Raw genomic sequence first — 24976 nt, forward strand, 5'->3', positions numbered from 1 at the left:
TATTTAGTCAATAAAAACCTTTAGTTACGTTCCTAACTCGTCGCTTTTTATTGGACGAATTGATAGGTATATCAATTTTATTGACTAAATTTTAAAGATGTCTACTACTGGCCAGCCAGAAGCCCTCCCAGAAGCACAGCCACAGCAGCTTTCAGACACCGGGCTACGCCAGCCACACCAGCCGGCTTGGCTGCAAGCCCTCAAACCACCGTACCTGGATCTAAACCCACAGGCAGCAAACTCAGCCCTCAACTTCAAACACTGGCTGGACTGCTTCGAATCCTACCTGGAAGAATCCGGCGTCCCTCAGAGATCCAAACTAAGAGTTCTGAACGCCCAAGCGAGCCCGAGAGTATACGCACTCATCCAGGACACGACTACATACGAGGCCGCTATCAACCTACTGAAACAGCAGTACCGGAGCCCGGTAAATTACATGTACACCAGGCACCTCCTAAGATCCCGCCCGCAACAGCCAGGAGAGTCTGTAGCTGAATTTTTATGGGCGCTAAGAGCACTCGGCAGGAACTGTGACTTTAAAGCGGTGACGGCTGTTGAAAATACGAAAGATAATATCCGCGATGCCTTTGTGAAAGGCCTACGGTCCGACTACTCACGGCAAAGACTGCTTGAAGCTAAAGACCTCGACCTGGACAAAGCTGAAGCCCTCGCTCTCTCCCTAGAGGTGGCCCATCAGGACCAGGAGGCGTTTTCCAGGTACTGCTCGCGACCCTGGGACTCGGGCCTGACCCCTACCGCAATACCCTTCGCAGCGCTGCCCCCGGGACCTACCTCAGCGTCGGCGTCCCGGACCCGACCGGGACCGCCACCCCTGGTACCGGCTCCGACATCGGGCACCCGTGATCGGGCCGCCGGCTGCTTCTTTTGCGGCCAGGAGAAGCACCCGAGGTCGCGCTGCCCAGCCAGGAACTCTACCTGCTCAACCTGCAGGAAGAAAGGCCACTTCTCTAAGGCCTGCAGGAGCGGATCTTCAGAGGCCAGCAGTGCCTCATGCGAACTGTGGGGGCGGCCATCTTCTTTCAAGGCAACTGAGGCCAGCATCCCCACACGTGAGTCATAGGGGTGGCCATCTTTGATCAAGGCAACCAACCCCAATAGTGCCTCATGTGAGTTATGGGGGCAGCCATCTTCTCCGCCATTTTGTCCTACCTCGTGGGAGACGCCATTTTACACACCACGCCCGACTGCCACCGGGCCCCCGGACCCGACGACCGCCTCGCCCGCAGACGACAACGACTCGCTTACCTACACACTAGCCTCCGTCACTCTGGATCAAGCCCGCCCACACCACCTGTCCAAGTCGATGATGGACATCAAAGTAAACGGCCACGCCACGACCTGCCTGTTCGACAGCGGAAGCACGGAGAGCTTCATCCACCCAGACACGGTGAGCCACTACTCCCTCCCTGTCCTGCCAACGCGCAACCGAATCTCGATGGCATCGAGGTCCCACGCCACGGACATTAGCGGCTACTGCGTTGTGACCTTGTCGGTTAAGGGTACGGAGTATAAAAATTTTAAACTCCTCGTCCTCCCCCAGCTCTGCGCTGCCGTCCTACTAGGGCTGGACTTCCAATCCCACCTCCAAAGTGTAACCCTAGCATACGGTGGACCCCTCCCCCCACTCACAGTCAACAACCAGCGAATGTTAAACCGCCCACCGCGTAACACCTGCAGCCTATCCACCCTCAAGGTGCCGCCACCTTCCCTGTTCGCTAACCTCACCCCCGACTGCAAACCCGTCGCTACCAAGAGCAGGCGGTACAGCGCTGGGGACAGAGCCTTCATTAGCTCTGAGGTGCGGCGCCTCCTAAAAGAGGGCATTATCGAGGGGAGCAACAGCCCCTGGCGTGCCCAGGTCGTGGTCGTTAAGACCGGCGATAAAAATCGCCTGGTCATCGACTACAGCCAGACCATAAACAGATACACCCAGCTGGACGCATACCCCCTTCCCCGCATATCTGACATGGTCAATCAGATTGCACAATACCGCGTATTCTCGACCATCGACCTTAAGTCGGCCTACCACCAACTCCCTATCCACCCCGAGGACCGCCAGTACACCGCCTTCGAGGCGAATGGGCGCCTATACCACTTCCTTAGGGTCCCCTTCGGTGTCACCAACGGGGTCTCGGTCTTCCAAAGGGAGATGGACCGGATGGTTGACCAGAACGGACTGCAGGCCACATTCCCCTATCTAGATAACGTCACCATCTGCGGCCGCGACCGGCAGGACCATGACGTGAATCTGGAGAAATTCCTCCGTACGGCCCAACGGCTGAACCTCACCTACAATAAGGAGAAATGTGTGTTTAACACCTCGCGCCTTGCCATCCTTGGCTGTGTAGTAGAGAACGGACTCATCGGCCCCGACCCCGAAAGAATGCGCCTCCTCATGGAGCTACCCCTCCTCCACTGCCCTAAGGCACTTAAGAGAACCCTGGGGCTCTTCGCCTACTATGCCCAATGGGTGCCCAATTATGCGGACAAAGCCAGACCCCTCATGAAGTCCACATCCTTCCCCCTCACGGAGGAAGCGTGCGTGGCCTTCTCCCTCATCAAGGGAGACATAGCCAAGGCCACAATGCACGCAGTGGATGAGTCCATCCCCTTCCAAGTGGAGAGCGATGCATCCGACTTCGCCCTAGCCGCTACCCTTAACCAGGAGGGGAGGCCGGTGGCCTTCTTCTCAAGGACCCTACAGGGCCCCGAGATCCGACACTCGTCGGTCGAGAAGGAAGCCCAGGCAATTGTGGAGGCGGTACGGCGCTGGAGGCATTACCTGGCAGGCAAACGATTTACCCTCCTCACCGACCAACGTTCGGTTGCTTTCATGTTTAATAACAAGCTGAGGGGCAAAATCAAGAATGACAAGATCTTGAGGTGGAGAATCGAGCTATCCACCTCCGATTATGATATCTTGTACCGGCCAGGTAAGCTGAACGAACCCCCTGATGCTCTTTCACGAATTACATGCGCCAGCGCGCATATTGATAGACTTCAGACCCTCCACAATGACCTCTGCCACCCCGGGGTCACCAGACTTTACCATTTCATTAAGGCCCGCAACCTGACCTACTCCATCGAGGAGGTCAGGACCATGACCAGGAACTGCCAGACATGCGGTGAGTGCAAACCGCACTTCTATAGGCCGGACAGAGCAAGCCTGATCAAGGCCACCCGCCCCTTCGAGCGCCTGAGCATCGACTTTAAGGGGCCTCTACCGTCATCTGACCGCAATGTGTACTTCCTCAACATCGTTGATGAGTACTCCCGTTTCCCTTTTGCCTTCCCCTGCCCAGACATGACCAGTACCACGGTCATCAAGTGCCTGAACGACCTCTTCGCCTTGTTCGGGTTCCCGAACTATATACATAGTGACCGGGGCTCCTCCTTCATGAGCGAGGAACTCCGTCAGTTCCTACTAGCGAGAGGTATTGCAGCAAGTAGGACCACCAGCTACAACCCCCGAGGGAACGACCAGGTGGAAAGAGAGAACGCGACGGTATGGAAGGCCGTCCTCTTAGCCTTAAAGTCTAAGGGCCTCCCAACCTCCCGCTGGCAGGAAGTCCTCCCGACAGCGCTGCACTCCATCCGGTCACTACTTTGCACTGCCGTTAACGCCACCCCCCATGAACAAATGTTTGTTTTCCCCAGGAAGTCGACTACGGGAACCACTCTACCAACCTGGCTGACCTCTCCGGGGCCCGTCTTGCTGCGAAAGCACGTGAGGGCCCATAAAATGGACCCCCTGGTCGAGAGGGTGAACCTCCTGCACGCCAACCCCCAGTACGCCTACGTGGCTTACCCAGACGGGCGGGAGGACACTGTCTCCTTACGAGACCTCGCACCCTCGGGCACTCCGGAGACACCACCTTTACCCCCCCCCACCACCCCCCCAATTCCAGCCCAGGTAGACGGCATGCCGGAACCCCACGAGCCTTCGCCGACCACGCAGACACCAGCATTAACACCGGATAACGCAGCACCGCCGCTGCGACGATCGGAGAGGCTTACGAGGCCTCCGGACAGACTGACATACCAGAACTGGTAGTACACTTCACCCCGCCGGACTCAAATCTAAACAAGGGGTGAATGTGGTAAACCACTTTTATCGTTCACTATCGTTACACTATAGTTATCACTGTTGTATTGTTATCACTGTTCTCACTGTTGTATCACTATACGAGGTCGCCTCTTGTCGCGCTGTTGTACCTGGGCTGACCACCTCCGACTCCGCCCATGGCTCCACCTACCTGCCCAGGTATAAAGGTAGTCGACTGGCTGGTATTCCTCCTTGTTGGACCCGATCACCCACGAGGGTGGGCTCTGTTATTTAGTCAATAAAAACCTTTAGTTACGTTCCTAACTCGTCGCTTTTTATTGGACGAATTGATAGGTATATCACTCCTGTACTCAAATCCTCTGTAATGAAGGCCAGTATACCATTTGCCTTCCTAATGGTTGCTGAACCTGCACATTCACTTTCAGTGACTCGTGTACAAGGAAACCCAGGCCCCTTTGAGCATCTGCATTCCCCAATCTTTCACCATTTAGGAAATACTCTGCCTTCCTGTTTTTTCTACCAAAATGGACAACTTCACATTTATCCACATTATATTCTATCTGCCATGTTCTCACCCACTCACTGAGCCTGTCGAGATCCCCTTGAAGCCTCTTCACATCCTCTTCACAACTGACACTGCCACCTAGCTTTGTATCATCAGCAAATTTGGAAATGTTACATTTAGTCCCCTCATCCAATTCATTGATATAGATTGTGAATAGCTGGGGCCCAAGCACAGATCCTTGTGGTACCCCACTAGTCACGGGTGGAGGCGGAGCAGCGTGGCAGAGCGACTACAAGAGGCCCCAGAGGCTCAGGTAGGCCCCAGTGCGGCATCGGCAGCGGGTGGAGGCGGAGCTGAGCGGCAGAGCGACTACAAGAGGCCCCAGAGGCTGAGGAAGGCCTCAGTGCGGCATCGGCAGCGGGTGGAGGCGGAGCTGAGCGGCAGAGCGACTACAAGAGGCCCCAGAGGCTCAGGTAGGCGTACCAATCTCCAATCTCAGGGATGGAGAGAGGTAAAAAGTATTCAAGGTGTGACGTCACCACAAAGCGGGTAAGTGATTGGTTGGTAAGTATTTCTCCCTTTTTAAGCTTAAATCTCCTTGGTTTATAGTTTCTAAGGTGTGATATTCACCATCTAGAATCGAGGCAGAGGGTATTTAAGAATAATATTAATAAATTTAATTAATTACATAGAATGGGAGATCAGGCGATGTGTTGCTGCTGCAATATGTGGGAGCTGGTGGACACCATTGATGCTCACGGCGATCACATTTGCAGTAAGTGTTGGCTGCTCGAGGAATTCCGGCTCCGTGTTGAAGAGCTGGAGTCCGAGTTTCAAACACTGAGACACATCAGGGAGGGGGAGAGCTACCTGGACTCTGTGTATCAGGAGGTAGTCACACCAATTAGATTAATTAATTCAGATGTAGTCCGTGGCCAGGGTCAGGATGGTGTGACTAGAAGTGAGGCAGGTACGGGGATCCAGGAGATAGTGTTGGAGGAGCCGCAGCCCTTGCACTTGTCCAACAGGTTCGAGGCTCTTACTCCCTGTGAGGATGGGAACAGGGGCTGCGGGGAGGATGAGCAACCTGGCCACAGCACCGTGGAGCGGGGGGCCATTCAAGTGGGGGGAGTTAAAAGAAATGTTGTAGTGGTAGGGGATAGTATCATTAGGGGGATAGATAGAGTTCTCTGCAGCCGAGAGCGAGAGTCCCGAAGGCTGTGTTGCCTGCCCGGTGCCAGGGTTAAGGACATCTCCTCTGGACTTGAGAGAAACTTGTAGTGGGAGGGGGAGGATCCAGTTGTCGTGGTCCATGTTGGTACCAACGACATAGATAGGACAAGGAAGGAGGTTCTGCTGAGGGAGTTTGAGCAGCTAGGGGCCAAATTAAAAAGCAGAACCACAAGGGTAATAATCTCTGGATTATTACCTGAGCCACGAGCGAATTTGGCTAGGACAAATAAAATTAGAGAGTTAAATGCGTGGCTCAAAGACTGGTGTGGGAGAAATGGGTTTTGCTTCCTGGGACACTGGCGCCAGTACTGGGGCAGGAGGGAGCTGTTCCGTTTGGACGGGCTTCACTTGGCCAGTGCTGGGACTAGAGTCCTGGTGGATCATATAACTAGGGCTGTAGAGAGGGCTTTAAACTAACTAGTGGGGGGGAGGTTCCTAGAGAGCAAATAATACAAATGACAACAGAGAAGGTCATAGACTTAGGTAGCAGTGGGGAAATTAAAAACCAGAGCATGTCAGGAAGGGGCAGAAGGTATGGAGTAAAAGGTAAAGTAATAAAAAGGGCAAAAGCAGGAACTAAGTGTCACAAAACATCTTTGAAAGTTCTCTATCTGAATGCACGTAGCATTCGTAACAAAATAGATGAGTTAATGGCACAAATAACTACATATGGGTATGATCTTGTGGCCATTACAGAAACATGGCTGCAGGGTGACAATGTCTGGGAATTAAACATACCAGGTTATTTAACGATCAGGAAGGACAGGCAGGAAGGAAGGGGAGGTGGGGTGGCTATGTTAATAAAGGAAGGAATCACTGTAATACAGAGAAATGATATTGGGTCAAAAGATCAGGACAATGAAACAGTTTGGGTGGAGGTAAGGAATAATAAGGGGAAAAAAACACTAGTGGGCGTAGTCTATAGGCCTCCGAACTGTGGCAACTCTGTTGGACGGAGTATCAATCAGGAAATAGTTGAGGCTTGTAATAAGTGAACATCTATAATTATGGGGGATTTTAACTATCATATTAATTGGACAAATCAAATTGGGCAGGGCTGCTTTGAGGATGAGTTCATTGAGTGTATTAGGGATGGGTTTCTTGAGCAGTATGTAACTGAACCGACCAGGGGGCAGGCAACCTTAGATCTGGTCCTGTGTAACGAGACAGGATTAATTAAAAATGTCCTAGTAAAGGATCCCCTTGGAATGAGTGACCATAACATGGTTGAATTCCATATTCAATTAGAGGGTGAGAAAGTTGGATCTCAAACAAGCATGCTAAGCTTGAATAAAGGAGACTATGAAGGTATGAGAGCGAAATTGAGTAGAGTGGATTGGGAAAATAGATTAAAGGGTAAGACGATACATGATCAGTGGTGTACATTTAAGGAGTTATTTTACAACTTCCAAAAAATATATATTCCACTGAGAAGAAAAGGGTGTAAAAGAAAAGACAGCCATCCGTGGCTAAGTAAAGAAATTAAGGATAGTATTCGACTAAAAACAAGGGCATATAAGGTAGCCAAATCTAGTGGGAGGATAGAGGATTGGGAAAACTTTAAAAGACAGCAAAAAATAAAAAAAAGATTGATTAAGAAAGGGAAGATGGATTATGAAAGTAAATTAGCAAAAAATATAAAAACAGAGAGTAAGAGTATTTATAGTTATATAAAAAGAAAAAGGGTGGCTAAAGTAAATGTTGGTCCCTTAGAGGATGAGACCGAGAAATTAATGGTGGGAAATATGGAGATGGCAAAAACACTGAATGAATATTTTACATCAGTCTTTACAGTAGAAGACACTAAGAATATCCCAACACTGGACAAACAGGGGGCTAAAGGGGGGGAGGAGCTAAACACGATCAAAATCACTAAGGAAGTGGTACTCGGTAAAATAATGGGACTGAAGGCGAATAAATCACCTGGACCTGATGGCTTACATCCTAGGGTCTTGAGGGAAGTGGCGGTAGGGATTGTGGATGCATTGGTAATAAATTTCCAAAACTCCCTGGACTCAGCAAAGGTCCCGGCAGACTGGAAAACTGCTAATGTAACACCCTTATTTAAAAAGGGCAGTAGACAGAAGGTTGGAAACTATAGACCGGTTAGCCTAACATCTGTGGTAGGTAAAATTTTGGAGTCCATTATTAAGGAGACAGTAACAGGACATTTTGGATCATCATAACTTAATAGGACAAAGTCAGCATGGTTTTATGAAGGGGAAGTCATGTTTGACAAATTTGCTGGAGTTCTTTGAGGAAGTAACATATAGGGTGGATAAAGGGGAACCAGTGGACGTAGTGTATTTAGACTTCCAAAAGGCATTTGACAAGGTGCCACACAAAAGATTATTGCTTAAGATAAAAAAAATCACGGGATTGGAGGTAATATTCTGGCATGGATAGAGGATTGGCTATCTAACAGAAGGCAGAGAGTTGGGATAAATGGTTCATTCTCAGACTGGCAATCAGTAACTAGTGGTGTTCTGCAGGGGTCAGTGCTGGGTCCCCAACTCTTTACAATCTATATTAACGATTTGGAGGAGGGGACCGAGTGTAACATATCAAAGTTTGCAGATGATACTAAGATGGGAGGGAAAGTAGTGAGTGAGGAGGACATAAAAAACCTGCAAGGGGACATAGACAGGCTAAGTAAGTGGGCAGAGATTTGGCAGATGGAATACAATACTGGAAAGTGTGAGGTTATGCACTTTGGCAGGAAAAATCGTAGAGCAAGTTATTATCTTAATGGCAAGAAACTGGAAAGTACTGAAGTACAAAGGGATCTGGGGGTCCTGGTGCACGAAGCTCAAAAGGTTAGTATGCAGGTGCAGCAAGTGATTAAGAAGGCCAATGAAATGTTGGCTTTCATTGCTAGGGGGATAGAATATAAAAATAGGGAGGTATTGCTTCAGTTGTGCAAGGTATTGGTGAGACCGCACCTGGAATACTGCATACAGTTTTGGTGTCCATACTTAAGAAAAGACATACTTGCTCTCGAGTCAGTACAAAGAAGGTTCACTCGGTTAATCCCGGGGATGAGGGGATGGACATATGAGGAGAGGATGAGTAGATTGGGACTCTACTCATTGGAGTTCAGAAGAATGAGAGGCGATCTTATTGAAACATATAAGATTGTGAAGGGGTTGGATCGGGTGGATGCGGGGAGGATGTTCCCGATGATAGGTGAAACTAGAACTAGGGGGCATAGTCTTAGAATAAGGGGCTGCTCTTTCAAAACTGAGATGAGGAGGAACTACTTCACTCAGAGGGTGGTAGGTCCATGGAATATGCTGCCCCAAAAAGCTGTAGAAGCTACATCATTACATAAATTTGAAACAGAAATAGACAGTTTCCTAGAAGTAAAGGGAATTAAGGGTTACGGGGAGCGGGCAGGAATTTGGACATGAGTCTAGGTTCGGATCGGACATGGCCCTGTGGGTAGCGGAGCAGGCCCAGGGGCCGTGTAGCCTGATCTTGCTCCTATTTCGTGTGTCTAATTCTGTTAGGTTCAGGAGATGGTTCTGTGATAGTAGATTGGCAGTTAGGATCAGATCAGCCATGATCTTATTGAATGGCAGAGCAGGCTCGAGGGGCTGATTGGCCTACTCCTGCTCCTATTTCTTATGTTCTTATAACAAGGGCAGACGTCGACGATGAAGTCCAACGCCACCTACAGTTTGCCAGTGCAGCCTTCGGCCACCTGAGGAAGAGAGTGTTTGAAGACCAGGACCTCAAACCCAGCACCAAGCTCATGGTTTACAAAGCAGTAGTGATACCCGCCCTCCTGTATGCTTCAGAGACATGGACCATGTACAGCAGGCACCTCAAAGCACCGGAGAGGTTACACCAATGCTGCCTCCGCAAGATCCTGCCAATCTATTAGCAGGATAGGCGCACCAACATCAGTGTTCTTGCTCAGGCCAACATCCGCAGCATCGAAGCTTTGACCACGCTCGATCAGCTCCGATGGCCAGGCCACATCGTCCGCATGCCCAATACGAGACTCCCAAAACAAGCGCTCTACTCGGAGCTCCGACACGGCAAAAGAGTCCCAGGTGGGCAGAGGAAATGCTTCAAGGACACCCTCAAAGTCTACTTGAAAAAGTGCAACATCCCCACCAACACCTGGGAATCCCTGGCCCAAGGCCACACAAAGTGGAGGAGGAAGGCACTGAATACCCCAAGTCTCTTTGGCAGGAGCAAGTGGAAGCCAAGCGCAAACAGCGGAAGGAGCACACATCAAACCAAGCACCCCACCCACCCGCCCCTTCAACCACCGTCTGCTCCACCTGTAGTTCCTGCATTGGACTCATCAGTCACCTGAGAACTCATTTTTAGTGTGGAAGCAAGTCATCCTCGGTTCCGAGGGACTGCCTAAGAAGAGAATATTCAAGACAGAGATCGATATATTTTTTGAAAATAAGGGATAAGGCAATAGTGTGGGAAGGTGGAGATGAGGTAGAAGATCAGCCATGATCTTATTGAATGGTGGAGCAGGCTCGAAGGGCCAAATGGCCCACTCCTGCTCCTAATTTTTATGTTCTTAAGTTCTGACGCGCTCCACAAATCAGGATCACTGACCCAGCTCAGATCTGTGGCAGAGAAGGAAGAAAAAGAGATCAGTTACATACCGAGACCACTGTCAGCATCTCTCTTATTCGTAGAATTATCGTTTGCCGATTTTCTCTCCACCCCTCTCACACTCTCAGGCTGTGGCCTCCGCTGGATGTGTGGATTGGAGGTTGTGTTGGGGTGGTGTGGGTTGGCGCGTGCGCCCAGTCAGTTATGCCCCTGACTGTTTGTGAGCGGTTCGAATCGCTCCCACGCCCCTGGGTTCTAGACACTGGACTTAGGTACAGGCGGCGATACAGAAAAGACTCGAGTAGACAAGTGGTTTGGATGTGAGAAAACCAAGATTTTATTGAAAACACAATCTTATGAAAAGTTACTAGTATAAAATTACAGGCAAATACAAAATAACTATACTTATACAGGGAATGGGGAACACACGGTACATCGAGGGAAAACAACCATCTTAACAACCCCCTTATCCTTATCCCACCCTTTATACCTAACTAGATTAAGCTATGAGGGGCCAGAATTCATGCTCACCAATCAAAGGTCTGTTGAGTTCAAACAGCGGTGGGGCTTGGGGTTCGCTCTTTGTGTTCACTGGGGCCTGCCGTCATCACTTGGTCTCGGGGCGCTGCAAGGGCGTCATCCAGGTACAAGTACCCCAAGGTTAAAGTCTCTGCTTGGGTACTTTACCTCGCAGGGATGATGGTTCCTCTTCCTCAGGCAGCAGTTGGAGTTTGCATGAAGATAGTCAAAGGTCAGCTGGATTGAAGGCCCGATTATTCAAAGCGTTTCTTCAACTGTCTTCTCAATTCGTCTTCCCTCACCACCTCGACTCGTCTTGTCCCACCTGGCCTGGCCTGGTTTGTCCGTGTCTGCCTGGTGCAATGCCGGGCATTCCTGATGGGATGGTGATGTGCCTCAATTATTCCGAGACTCGAAGTTAGCAGAACAAAAGTAAGGCTTTTATTAACTCAGAACATAACACGTAAAATAGAGAGATGTCTTCCTTCAGGAAGCTGATGCCCGACTGAACTTAGATTACAAAGGAGCCAGGTATGGGCGGAGCCCTGCACACAACCAGTTCCAGCACATTCCAACACATAGTACATGAGGACTGGGGGAAGGGAAAAGACACAGAAAGCAGGCAGTTACAAGACACAGAAAACAGGCAGTGATGAATGGAATATATTTCATCACATTCACCCCTTCTATAGATTTAGTCTGTTCGGGGGTTTGATAGTCCTCTGCGACCGACGTGGCTGTTGTGGTGCCGCGGGTGTTGGCTGGGTGTCTCCGGTAGCCTCCTGGGTCTCTGCCGGGGGTGCCGCCGGGGTTGTTGAAGGGGTAGTTGGTGGGGGTGCCGTTGGTCGATGTTCTTCCGGGGGTGATGAAAGAATAGTGGGTGGGTAAGGGTTGCTGTGATCGTCGTCGCTGCTATTGCCGTGGTTGTTGTCGATGCCGGCTGGGGCGACGTCTTTTATGGACACGGTGTCCTCCCTTCCGTCGGCGTGCCGGACATATGCGTATTGGGGGTTGGCGTGGAGTAGGTGTACTGGCTCCACGAGAGGGTCCGTCTTGTGGCCCCTCACATGCCTTCGCACGAGTACCGGACCTGGGGTGGAGAGCCATGATGGCATGGATACGCCTGAGGTGGATTTCCGATGAAAGACAAACATTCGTTCATGAGGCGTGGCATTAGTGGCCGTACACAATAGCGACCGTATCGAATGGAGCACATCCGAGAGGACTTCCTGCCAGCGGGAGATAGGGAGGCCCTTGGTCCTTAGAGCTAGAGTGACTGCTTTCCACACTGTCCCGTTCTCTCGCTCCACCTGGCCGTTACCCCGGGGGTTGTAGCTGGTGGTACGGCTCGTGGCGATCCCCCTGGACAGCATGTACTGGCGTAGCTCTTCACTCATGAAGGACGCCCCCCTATCCGTGTGGATATAGCTCGGCATACTGAACAGGCAGAACAGGCTGTTGAGGCATTTAATGACCGTGGCGCTGGTCATGTCTGGGCAGGGGAAGGCGAATGGGAAACGGGAGTATTCGTCCACAATGTTCAGGAAGTAAACATTGCGGTCGACGGACGGGAGGGGGCCCTTGAAATCTAAGCTGAGCCGCTCGAAGGGCTGTGTAGCTTTGATTAAGTGGGCTCTATCTGGGCGGTAGAACCGAGGCTTGCACTCAGCGCAAGTGCGGCAGTTCCTGGTCAGAGAACGAACTTCCTCAATCGAGTAGGGTAAGTTACGGGACTTTATGAAGTGGAACAGCCGCGTGACCCCTGGGTGGCAGAGGTCGTTGTGGAGGGTCTGTAGCCGATCCTCGGTGGCGCTGGCACACATCCCTCGTGAGAGGGCGTCAGGGGATTCGTTAAGGGCCCCTGGCCGGTAAATGATGTCGTACTCGAAAGTGGAGAGCTCGATCTGCCACCTAAGAATCTTATCATTTTTAATCTTCCCCCTCTGTTTATTGTTGAACATAAACGCTACCGACCGCTGGTCGGTAAGTAGGGTGAAGCGTTTGCCGGCTAGGTAGTGGCGCCAGTGGCGCACTGCCTCCACGATGGCTTTTGCCTTCTTTTCCACGGAGGAGTGTCTGATCTCGGGGCCTTGGAGGGTCCTCGAGAAGAAAGCTACGGGCCGCCCCGCCTGGTTGAGGGTGGCCGCCAAGGCGAAGTCGGACGCATCACTTTCCACTTGAAATGGAGTGTTCTCTTCCACTGCCTGTAGCGTGGCCCGCTCAATATCCTGCTTAATGCTTTTGAAGGCGGCGTGGGCCTCAGCAGAGAGCGGAAAAGAGGATGCTTTCAAGAGGGGGCGGGCTTTGTCGGAGTAGTTGGGGACCCATTGGGAAGAGTAAGAAAATAACCCCAGGCACCTTTTCAGGGCTTTGGGAGTGTTGGGCAGGGGCAGCTCCCGTAGGGGGCGCAATCGGTCGGGGTCTGGTCCGATTTCCCCATTCTCCACCACGCTGCCCAGTATGCAGAGGCGCGTGGTGTTGAAAACGCACTTGTCCTCGTTATAGGTGAGGTTGAGTTTTTGTGCGGTTTTCAGGAACCTCTCGAGGTTCGAGTCGTGATCCTGCTGGTTGTGACCGCAGATGGTGACGTTGTCGAGGTAGGGGAAGGTTGCCTGCAAGTGGTGGTCATCGACCATGCGATCCATCTCCCTCTGAAAGACCGAGACCCCGTTCGTCACCCCAAAGGGGACTCTGAGGAATTGGTAGAGGCGTCCGTTCGCCTCGAAGGCGGTGTACGGGCGGTCCTCTAGTCTGATAGGGAGCTGGTGGTACGCTGACTTGAGGTCGATGGTGGAGAACACCCGGTATTGGGCGATTTGGTTCACCATTTCTGATATGCGGGGTAGCGGGTAGGCGTCTAGTAGGGTGTACCTGTTGATCGTTTGACTATAGTCGATCACCATCCGTTTCTTCTCGCTACCCCTTACCACTACCACTTGGGCGCGCCACGGGCTGTTGCTGCGTTCAATAATGCGCTCTTTCAGGAGCCTGTCTACCTCGGTCGCGATAAACCGCCTGTCCTCCCAGCTGTACCTCCTGCTTTTGGTCGCTATTGGCCGGCAGTTAGGGGTAAGGTTCGCGAATAGCGAAGGCGGCTTTACCTTCAGGGTAGCCAGACCGCACACTGTGAGGGGTGGCTGGGACCCACCGTACTTGAGCGTGATGCTTTGGTGGTTGCACTGGAAATCCAAACCCAAGATCAGGCTCGCACATAGATTCTTCATGATTAATACTTTAAAATTATCATACACAGTTCCGTTAACGGACAATTGTACCGTGCAGTAACCCAGAATGGTCGATGTCTGGGTTTTATCGGCCATAGAGATGGTACCCTGAGCAGGGACCACCTTTAGGGAGAGTTGTTGTGCCAGTTCAGGGTGGATAAAACTCTCCGTGCTTCCACTGTCAATTAAGCATTTAACCCGGCACCCGTTTACCTCGATGTCCACCATTGATTTGGATAGCGGATGCGGCCTGGTCTGGTCCACTGTGACCGATGCCACTGTAGGGCCCTGATCGATACAAGATGGCGTCCATGCTGTCTGCTCATAAGATGGCGGACCCCACGAGGTCGGGCAAGATGGCGTCCAAGATGGCCGCTCCCACGGCGCACACGCGGCGGTGGCGGGTTTTCCGGCGGTTGGTTTTCCGGCGGGGTTCCCTCTGCACACCTTCCCGAAGTGCCCCTTCTTACCGCACTTAATGCAGGTGGTGCCTTTCGCCGGGCACAGGTTTCTGGTGTGCTTTGGCTGCCCGCAGAAGTAGCAGTTGGGCCCTTGACGCGTCGCGGCTGTCGTAGGGCTTCTGGGGGGAGAGCTGGGCCCCGCCGGTGTCGGGCTGTTGGGCGGGGAAGATGCCTTCCAAGATGGCGGTGCCCTCGCCGCACATGTGGTGGCGTGGGCGGCGCGGGCTGAAGAGTAGGCGTCCGAGTTTCTCTGGGCCATCTCCAGGGACCGCGCGGTGTCCGCAGCCTGTTTCAGGTCCAACTTCGTTTTTTCCAGCAGTCTTTGCCGGATGTGAGTGGAGCTGAGGCCTGTGATAAAGGCATCGCGAACAAGCTCGTCGGTGTACACTGCGGCTTTTACATCTCGGCACTTACAGTCCTTGCCAAGTTTTTTCAGGATGCTTAGGAACTCCTCCACCGATTCCCCAGGTCGCTGTGCGCGAGTAGCGAGTAGATGCCTAGCATACACCTCATTCGTAGGCTGCTGGTAATGCGCCTTTAAGGTGTTGCAGGCAGCCAGGTACGTATCGGCGTCTTGGATGAGGGGGTAAACCCGGTGGCTTACCCAATTCCGTAGCATTCCGAGTCTCATCTTCGCAGTGTCCGTAGCGTCTTTGACGGCTGCGGAACTGTCCAGGAAGAATTCCATACAGTCAAACCAGTGTCCGAAGCGTGCTGATGCGTCCGGAGCATGTTGATCCAAATCCAAACGTTCGGGTTTCAGGAGTTGATCCATAGTGTTGAAAATTGAGTTAATAAAATTGATGTGCCTCAATTATTCCGAGACTCGAAGTTAGCAGAACAAAAGTAAGGCTTTTATTAACTCAGAACATAACACGTAAAATAGAGAGATGTCTTGCTTCAGGAGGCTGATGCCCGACTGAACTTAGATTACAAAGGAGCCAGGTATGGGCGGAGCCCTGCACACAACCAGTTCCAGCACATTCCAATACATAGTACATGAGGACTGGGGGATGGGAAAAGACACAGAAAGCAGGCAGTTACAAGACACAGAAAACAGACAGTGATGAATGGAATATATTTCATCACAGATGGGAAAGGCACGGGCAGTGGCCAGGCGGTAAGCGCGGGACGGGGGGAGAGCAGCAGCCACGAGGGCGAGGGGCCGGAGCAGGAGCCAAGAGCAAGGGCAGAGAGCAGAGAGAGAGTCGGTTGCTAGTGGGCCTACAATTATACTCCTTCAGATGGCCCTTATCTGCGCGCCAAATCAGGTTAGTTCATTGTCCCAATCTTGGTGGGCTAGTTTAAATAATTGTAGCAATCTAAACTAACTGTTTTTAGATGGCCGGTGATCGCACCTACTGGCCTGATTATCGAGTTGTTTTGTTATTAATGCAGCTTAATCGGCCTGCCCAGCTTCGATGGCTTCCTTAAGCTGGTTCCGATTATTTATGCAAACAACTTGATGGCCTCAAGTATAGGCCTAACTGGTTTTGGTCTGTCTGCGATTTGGCTTAATGCATAATTCAGAGTCCTGCTGCCTGCTTTTCAAAATACACAAAGTCTCTCTTCACAGAAACTGCAGCTTTGGTTTCGATTTCCCCAAAAGCTGCTTGTGCCACAGAGTCCAAGCTTTTAAAATCTTGCAGGCTTTTGGCCACGAGGTGCGGACACCATCTTTGGGTACCCTTTTTAAAATGTCCATGCAGCGTCCTTTTTATTAATAATAACCTTTGGGGAAATGTGGAAATGTTGCGAATCTTACAGTTGAGTGTCGCCTTCTTGGAGCGGGCTGTGCCGATAGGCTATTTATCCCTCCGTGATGGCACTGCAGCTGAACTCGATCCTGAACTCAACAGGTGCCTCCTAGGTTGCCGAGCTCAATTGTAGTGCCACCTGCAGCCAACTCAGCACAGGCCAGACATCAATGCAGGGGCCCTCTAGTTTGTATGGCTCAAGTACACATGGCCTTCCCAGCTGGACATAGTATACAGAGCAACGCAATCTGATGAGCTCTAGTGGTACACTAAATAAAGCAACATCATTGGTTGTGACGTAAGCAAACTACTCGGCACTTGGTCTAAGCGTTAAACAAAGCTTTAATCAACTGTTTTACAACATGGAGGTCTAGTTGTGTCCTTCACTAGTTCCTGTTAAGAATGTCCTGCGCAAGCTGTGCCCGTGCCCGAGTATTTATACTCTCCCTGGACAGCACCACCCGCAGGCCGCTCAGTATTATTTCATAAGTCTTTCTTTCATGAATGACTGATTCATGTCAGGTTGGATTGTCACTCCTGGGCAGCAAACCAGGAGGAGCCAACGGCCTTCCCGCCCAGGTTTCCTTGGGGAGCCTCGGCAAATTTTAAAGGCCAGGCCTCATTTACATCCCACTGTAAACTGTGTCTCCAAAACTGGCAGAAAGAGGCAGCTGCCAGCAGTGGTCAGGTCAAAATTGCAGGAGCAAGAGGTTACCCACCAGCACCAAGATAAATTGTCGCGTTGGTGGGGGGCGGTTTCTAGGTGGGAAGGGAGGAGAGCCCAAGGCAGCAGGGGCCAAGACTTTCCTTGTGGGGTCCAGAGGGGCAATCCTGTTCCACTTGGCTCCACTAAAGAAAGTTTGTGATTTACCTCAGAGGACCTCCCCTTCTTTCCCTCTCGGTAGGTTGTTAAAATGCCATTGGGGCCCTAATGACATCATAGGAACCCAATTTACATGTATTCTGGCAGGTGCCTTGGCTGCAGTTAAAATGGGGGCCAGAGGGAATCGAATGGGAACCGGGTGGTAAGAACTGCCAGGCCATTTTAACTGCGCTCCTGCCCCTTTCCCTCTGGGTGGGTTGGGTTAAAATTCTCCTCGTTACCTTTTAGTACATCAGCATGGGAATGTGTACTCCAAGAAATGGGCTTTATTAATGAAGTAGAAGGTAGTCCTTTGATCATGATGGTGGCTACGAGTTACTACTGGCTCAGTTACATGAGTCTAATGATGATGAATCTTCTCATCCGCAGAGTTGATGAGTGATGTGTGGTGTACTTAATGAGGTGTGGAAAATGTAACTAACTATTGGAAGGTGAGATCCCATTTTATCAACAGATGATTCACTGGGAATTTAAACTAGCTTTTCTATATCACACATATCCCATTCCTCACAAATACTTAAAGAACAGAGAAAGAAAGACTTGCATTTATATAGCGACTTTCATGACCTCAGGACGCCACAAAGTGCTTTACTTTTGAAGTGTAGCCACTGTTATAATGCAGGAAACTTGGCAGCCAATTTGCATACAGCAAGCTCCCACAAACAGCTCTGAAATAAATGATCACATCATCGGCTTTAGGTGCTGGTTGAGGTGTAAATATTGGCCAGAACATCGGGAGAACTCCCCTGCTCGTCTTCTAACAGTGCCGTGGGAAAATATTTATTTGTTTATGGGATGTGGGCATTGCAGGCAAGGCCAGCATTTATTGCCCATCCCTAATTGCCCTGGAGAAGGTCATGGTGAGCCGCCTTCTTGAACTGCTGCAGTCCCTGTGGTGAAGGTACTCCCACAGTGCCTTTTATGCCCACCTAAAAGGGCAAATAGGGCCACAGTTTAATGTCTCATCCAAATGACTGCACCTCCAACAGTGCAGCACACTGGAGTGTCAGCCTAGATTATGTGCTCAAGTCTCTGGAGTGGGGCTTGAACCTTCTGACTCAGAGGTGATAGGGCTGTCCACTGAGCCACGGCTGACACCTTGATTAAAGGTGCATTGTTACCCCTGTAAACCTGCACAAGGAGGTTTACCCACAGTTTATTAAATGGCAACAGGGTTGAATCATTCATGTTGGATAAAGCAATCCTGGCATGATACTCTCCTGATGTCCCCTTTGGCAGTTTCACATGATGATTCTAGTTCCAACCCGAATCTGTTAGGAGTGCGTAACTGCAACAGCTGAACCTCTCGGCCATTGGCCAATACAATCTAAGGTGAAGTTAATGAATCGGCAAAAATATCTAGACAGCAGATGTGATACCATTAAATCTTTACCAGTGCTTCTGCCTATTTCCACTGGTATCAATGAGCATACACAGCTTCAGTGCTTCAATACTAAGGTCACAACAGACTTGGTGCGACCTGACCCATCACCTGAACTAGCACAAGGTGTCATTATCTCATTGTTTGATTTGGATTAGTAGCAGCGGTGAGATTGGGAACTTTCTTATTCAATTTCTTCATGAAAGGAATTAGATATTTTTCAGGTCCCAATGTTTCCCTTTTGCAGTCAATTTCTCGTTTAAAATTGTGAATTAATTCAAAAGTGTTTTAATACTTTTTGCAGCAGGAAGCTTATTTTGTGGTTCAGTAAAGCACAACGTAATGCAAGGAGAGAACAAAACACGTTTTCAGCTTCTAATTGTTCCTCGGTTGGATTGTAGACGGATATGATCAAATTCTGGGCTTCCCCTTTGACCAGTGGCTAATTGGCAATTACAACACCAAAGCAGCAAATTGGAATGTGCTCTGGTGATCGGTTTTGAAAATGATGTCTGATTAACTGCCTGACACAGTTGCTAAGGAGAAAGGGCAAACCAATCACATTGGAATAGCTGCCTAAGTCCCACCTGCCCCACCCTAGCCTGCTCACAAACCAGCACTAACAGGAGTAGTGGAAATGTCATGACTCTCACTGCTCCATGCTCCTGACTGGGAGGGTTAGCAGCACAGAAAGAAACGAAAATCAGCCTGAAAAAGTGTTAAAAAAGTGTGGTATCTTGAGGTGGCCATAGATGGAGACGGACACCGGTTAACTCCTTAACATGGTTTAATCAACACTTGCACATAAAAGCTTCTGCCATGAGGCAGCAAAAACAAAGAGTACAATCAGTACAGATCTGACTTAACTCAGGAGACCAATTGCCACAGCACCACCTGGTGGATCAGGTTACTCATAACCTCCCAGGTTACTACACTCCTCCCCCCTTAAGATTGCCGTATGCAATTCTTAAACAATAACCCTTACTAGGTACTACATTTTAATTAACCAGTATGCTCTAACCATGGTTAACCCCTGACTAATTTAACAGGTTTGTATAAGTCTTTCTGGTTGCTTGCTAATCCTTTGTGAACGTCTTAATTCTACTTGTGGTGGATTCTCAGATTCATTCGCACTTGATATTGGAGTAGTCTCTGATGTTGGTTTTACTCTGTCCCGCTGTGGCCTGGCAGTGCCAGTGTCCACTGGCACCTTATAAGCTGTGCTGGGTCCTGGAACAGCCTCCTCTACTGCCCTTTGTTCCATCTGAGGCAGTTCCCCCTGCTGCCGGCTGAAAAGCTGATCCACATGCCGACAAACCCCTCGACCATCCCCTAGTAACACAGAGTATGACACAGGTCCTGTAATGTCCTGGATTAGTCCTGGTATCCATTTAGGTCCATAGCCGAAGTTCTGGGTGTACACAGAGTCCCCTATGGCGAAATGGCAAGCTTTAGTATGTTTGTCATGGTATGCTTTTTGGTTTGTTTGTTTTGTTTCAACCTTGCTTTTGAGATCTGGGTGTATCAGGTCTAACGTGCACTGCAACTTTCTCCCCATCATAAACTCAGCCGGAGAAAGCCCCGTGGTAGCTTGGGGTGTTATACGATAACTAAACAAGGCTCTATTGAGCTTGGTCTCCAGGGTGTCACCTGAGCTCTTCCTCATGAGCTCCTTAAAAGTCTGCACGGCTCGCTCAGCTAACCCATTTGAGGCTGGGTGATATGGAACCGAGGTGACGTGTGATTCCATTCTTTACCGTGAATTCTTTGCTCCCTTCACTAACAAAACACTGTGCATTGTCGGATACAATCATTTCTGGAATACCATGCGTGCTAAAGCTGTTCCGGAGACAATGCAGTGTGGCATCAGTCGTTGCAGAGCTCACTGGATAAACGTCGATCCACTTTGAGTGAGCATCTACCAGCACCAAAAACATTTTGCCCCTAAAAGGTCCCGCATAGTCTATGTGAATTCTCCTCCAGGGTTTGCTGGGCCACTCCCAGGGATGGAGTGGTGCCCCGGCAGGTGCTTTCCTCTGTTCCTGACTTTACCTTTGACTCAATTTCAGCATCCAAGTTAGGCCACCACAGGTAGCTCCTAGCCAGTCCTTTCATTCTAGTCATTCCTGGGTGCGATTGATGCAACTGTTCCATCAAAGTAGAGCGTCCCCACTCTGGGACTATGATGCGTGCTCCCCATAGCACACATCCATCTTGGACACTGAGCTCGTGCTGTCTCTGTCTGTACGGCGCAAACTCCGGTCCCTCACGGTGATCTGGCCAGCCTTTCAACACATACTCACGGACCCTTGACAGAACGGGGTCCTTGGCTGTCCAGCCCTGGATTTGCACTGAAGTCATCAGGGGACTGATCTCCTGATCCAGCATCAGGACGTGCTCCTCAGGGGAAGTACTGCGAGGAGATTTTGAGAGGGGCAGGCGGCTGAGAGCATCCGCGTTCCCGTTTTCCTTGCCGGCTCTGTACGTGATCACATATTCATAGGCTCTTAGTATTACTGCCCATCTCATTATTCTCTGTGATGCCATTTGAGGCACCGCTTTCATCTCATTCAGTAAGCTAATAAGAGGCTTGTGGTCAGTACTGATTACAAACTTCCTCCCATATATGTACTTATGGAATTTCTTTACTCCAAATATAATGGCTAACCCCTCTTTATCAAGCTGTGAATAGTTCTTTTCCGCAGCTGTGAGCGTGCGCGAAACAAACCCGATGGGCCTTTCCGCTCCATCTGGCATGCGGTGGGCCAACACTGCCCCCACTCCATAGGTTGATGCGTCGCAGGACATTATCAGCTCCTTCTTCTCATTGTAATGCACCAACACCCTGCTGGACTGAAGTAGCTCCTTTGACTGCTGAAACGCTTTCGCTTGTTCTGGCCCCCAACGCCATGGCTCCTCCTTTCTCAGCAGTTTGTGCAGGGGTGCCAGCAGCATCGATAAGTTTGGAAGAAACCGGTTATAATAATTCAGGAGCCCTAGATAGGCTTTCAGTTCAGTCACTGAGGTGGGTGCAGGTGCATCCTGCACTGCCTGCACTTTCCCTGGTAATGGATGGAGGCCTGTGGCATCCACCCGATGTCCCAGGAATGTAACTTCCTTCTCCATGAAACTACACTTACTCCGTTTCAGGCATAGCCCCGCCTCTTCCAGCCGCTGTAGCACTTTGTCCAGTGTTTTTAAGTGATGCTGATCATCACTTCCTGTTAGCAGAATATCATCTAAGTAAACGGCCACCTTTGGAATGCCCTGCAGAATGCCCTCCATAGTCCGTTGGAATATTGCTGGGCTAGAACTGACACCAAATGGTAACCTGGCATACGTGAACAGCCCCTTGTGCGTGTTCACCGTGACAAACTTTTTTGATTCTTCATCTAGCAATATCTGCTGATACGCATGACTCATGTCCAGTTTGCTGAATCTTTCTCCCCCAGCGAGCGATGTTAACATGTCCTCCATTCTCGGAATGGGGTACTGTTCCAGTGATGATACTCTGTTCACTGTTAACTTATAGTCACCACACACCCTTACGTTACCGTCGGGCTTCAATACCGGGACTATTGGTGCCGCCCAGTCTGAAAATTTCAGTGGTTCTATTACTTTGTCCCTTAGCAGGCGATCTAGTTCCGCCTCAACCTTGGTTTTCATTGCAAAAGGTACCGACCTTGGTTTAAAGAAACGAGGCGTGGCATCACTGGCTACATGAATCTTGGCTGTGGCTCCCCTTAAGGTGCCCAGTTCGTCCTTGAACACTAACTCATGCTTCATCAGCACTTCTTGCAGTGCCTCTGTACTGTCCTCCATTTTATTCATTGCCTGCCAGTACACACTCAACTCACTGATCCACCCTCGCCCTAACAGGTTTGGCCCTGACCCTGCTACCACTACCACCATAAGCTCTTTGGTGACTCCTTTGTGTTCCACTTGTACTTCGGCCGCCCCCAAAATGTCCACCTTCTGTCCTGTGTAGGTTTTGAGACTAATGGGGCATGTACCTAGCTCTGGTACTTTTGCTTCCCCCCATAGCTTGGTGTGCTCAGTCTGCGACATTATGGTTACACTACATCCGGTGTCAATCTCAAACTTTACTTGACCTCCGTTCACTATCAAATACTGAGTGAGAGGGGGTACGTTGGGCCTTGAAGTGTCTATACTGTATACAGTGAAAACCTCCTCACTAGACTCACTAGACTCTTCCTCCTCTTGTATGTAATTTGCCCACTTTGTGTACTTCTCTCTCCCCCCTTTTGCATGCTTTGCCCCTTTAGCACTGCTTCTCTCACTCACTGCCCTTTTACAGACTTTCTTTAAGTGCCCTATTTTTCCACAATTGTGGCACTTTGCCTTTGCAAACCTGCAGTCCTTTGCATAATGGCTCGTCCTGCCACATCGGTAGCAATCCCCAACCCCGACTGGTGGACTTTTCGTGCCAGCTTCCATCTTGAAAACAGTTCCTCCCACTGGTTTACTCCATTTCTCCTTGCTCATACTGTTTAAGTCCTTAATGTCCTTGTTAGCCGTCTCCATGGCTTGTGCTTTTTTAAGTGCCGTCTCAAACGTTAATCCTTCTTCTGACAGCAACCTTTGCTGTATACTGTCGTTGTTAACTCCGCATTCTAGTCTGTCCCTTAACATGACTGTGAGCGTATTTCCAAAATTACAGTCCTGTGCGAGCTTCCGAAGCTCCTCCACATACTCAGTAACGCTTTCTTCCGGCCTCCTAATCCTCTAATTGAATTTCCATCTCTGTACTATTTCACTAGGTTTCAGATTGAAATGATTCTTTAGTAGACTCAACAACTTGTCAAAAGATTTTTCTCCTGGCCGCTCCGGGCTCAGCAGATTCCTCATCCGTGTATAGGTTTGCGCTCCCACACAACTCAGTAAAATGGCCCTTTTCTTTTCAGCACTGTCCACCTCGTTTGCCATAAAGAAATGGCTCAGTATTTCAATATACTCCTCCCAAGACTGCGACTTGCTGTCAAAAGGTGCCACAGAGCCTACCGTTCGTGCCATCCTTGGAGTCCGGTCACTTCAGCCAAAAAATCAAACTCCGTTTCGACTCCCGCGGCCTAGCCTCATGCTTTTCCGACTAGTTTGCTAACCAACCCGAGCACCTCTTCCGAATACTCCCCAACTATGACTGATCCACCAAAACTTTTCCGTCCTTTATTCTCGTCGCCATATGTGGTATCTTGAGGTGGCCATAGATGGAGACGGACACCGGTTAACTCCTTAACATGGTTTAATCAACACTTGCACATAAAAGCTTCTGCCATGAGGCAGCAAAAACAAAGAGTACAACCAGTACAGATCAGACTTAACTCAGGAGACCAATTGCCACAGCACCACCTGGTGGATCAGGTTACTCATAACCTCCCAGGTTACTACAAAAAGTCTCACAGGATTGCCAAGAATGAACTTCCACTGAATTGCAGTTTCTTTGTGCTAATAATTGATCATTAAATAAGTTTGGTGAAAATCAATGGCCAGCGAGCTCTCCAAATGAAAAAGAAAGACAGGCAGTTATACAGGGCCTTGTTTCTCAGCACCTCACAATAATCACTTTTGAAGTGCAGGTAAAATTTGCAGACAGCAAGATCCCACAAAGAGAAATGCGATGAATGACCAGTTAACCTGTTTTTGGTCATGTTTGCTGAAAGAGAAATGTTGCCCAGGACACTAAGAGAACTCCTTTTTCTTTGAACAGTGCTATGGGATCTTTTCTGTCTACCTGAACAGGCAGACAGAGCCTCACTTTAATGTTTCAGTCAAAGGGCAGCACCTCCAACAACGCAGCTTTCTCTCAGTGCCGCACGGAAGTGTCAGCCTACGTTAAGTGCTTAAGTCTACAACTTCACTAGTTAATTATAAATTGCACTGCATTGTTTTTTCCCACCCAGTGTATAAGTAACAGTTCCATTAACTGCTGCAGTGTTGGGTGACAAGACCATTAAACTGCAGACAACGCAAGATGTGAAAGTAATTACTATCTGTTCTGAGCTATGGTTACAATAATTGAGGAATTACAGTGCCATGCTTGCTACACAAAAACCCAACATCTCGCAATTATTAATGAAGATAAATGAGGGCAACAGATTCAGAGGCCAAGTGTGAGGAACCAACTGTCCCTTTATCATGGGGTGTTTGAAGAATAATTTGAGTCACTGTTTCTCCTTCTGTCACAAGCGTTTCAGGGGGTTAAATGGCTACAGGGCAAACGGGAGCGTTTACTGAGCTTAAACTGAAGAGAACCATGAACGGGAAGGATCAGTGAGACAGTAAAGCGGGAGTCAGGTGGGCCGGGGGCATGGCGAGCGGTAA

Source organism: Somniosus microcephalus, chromosome 14 (genome assembly GCF_052327205.1).
Source record: "Somniosus microcephalus isolate GS21.2 chromosome 14, FLI_Smic_1.0, whole genome shotgun sequence".
Classification (NCBI taxonomy): Eukaryota; Metazoa; Chordata; class Chondrichthyes; order Squaliformes; family Somniosidae; genus Somniosus; species Somniosus microcephalus.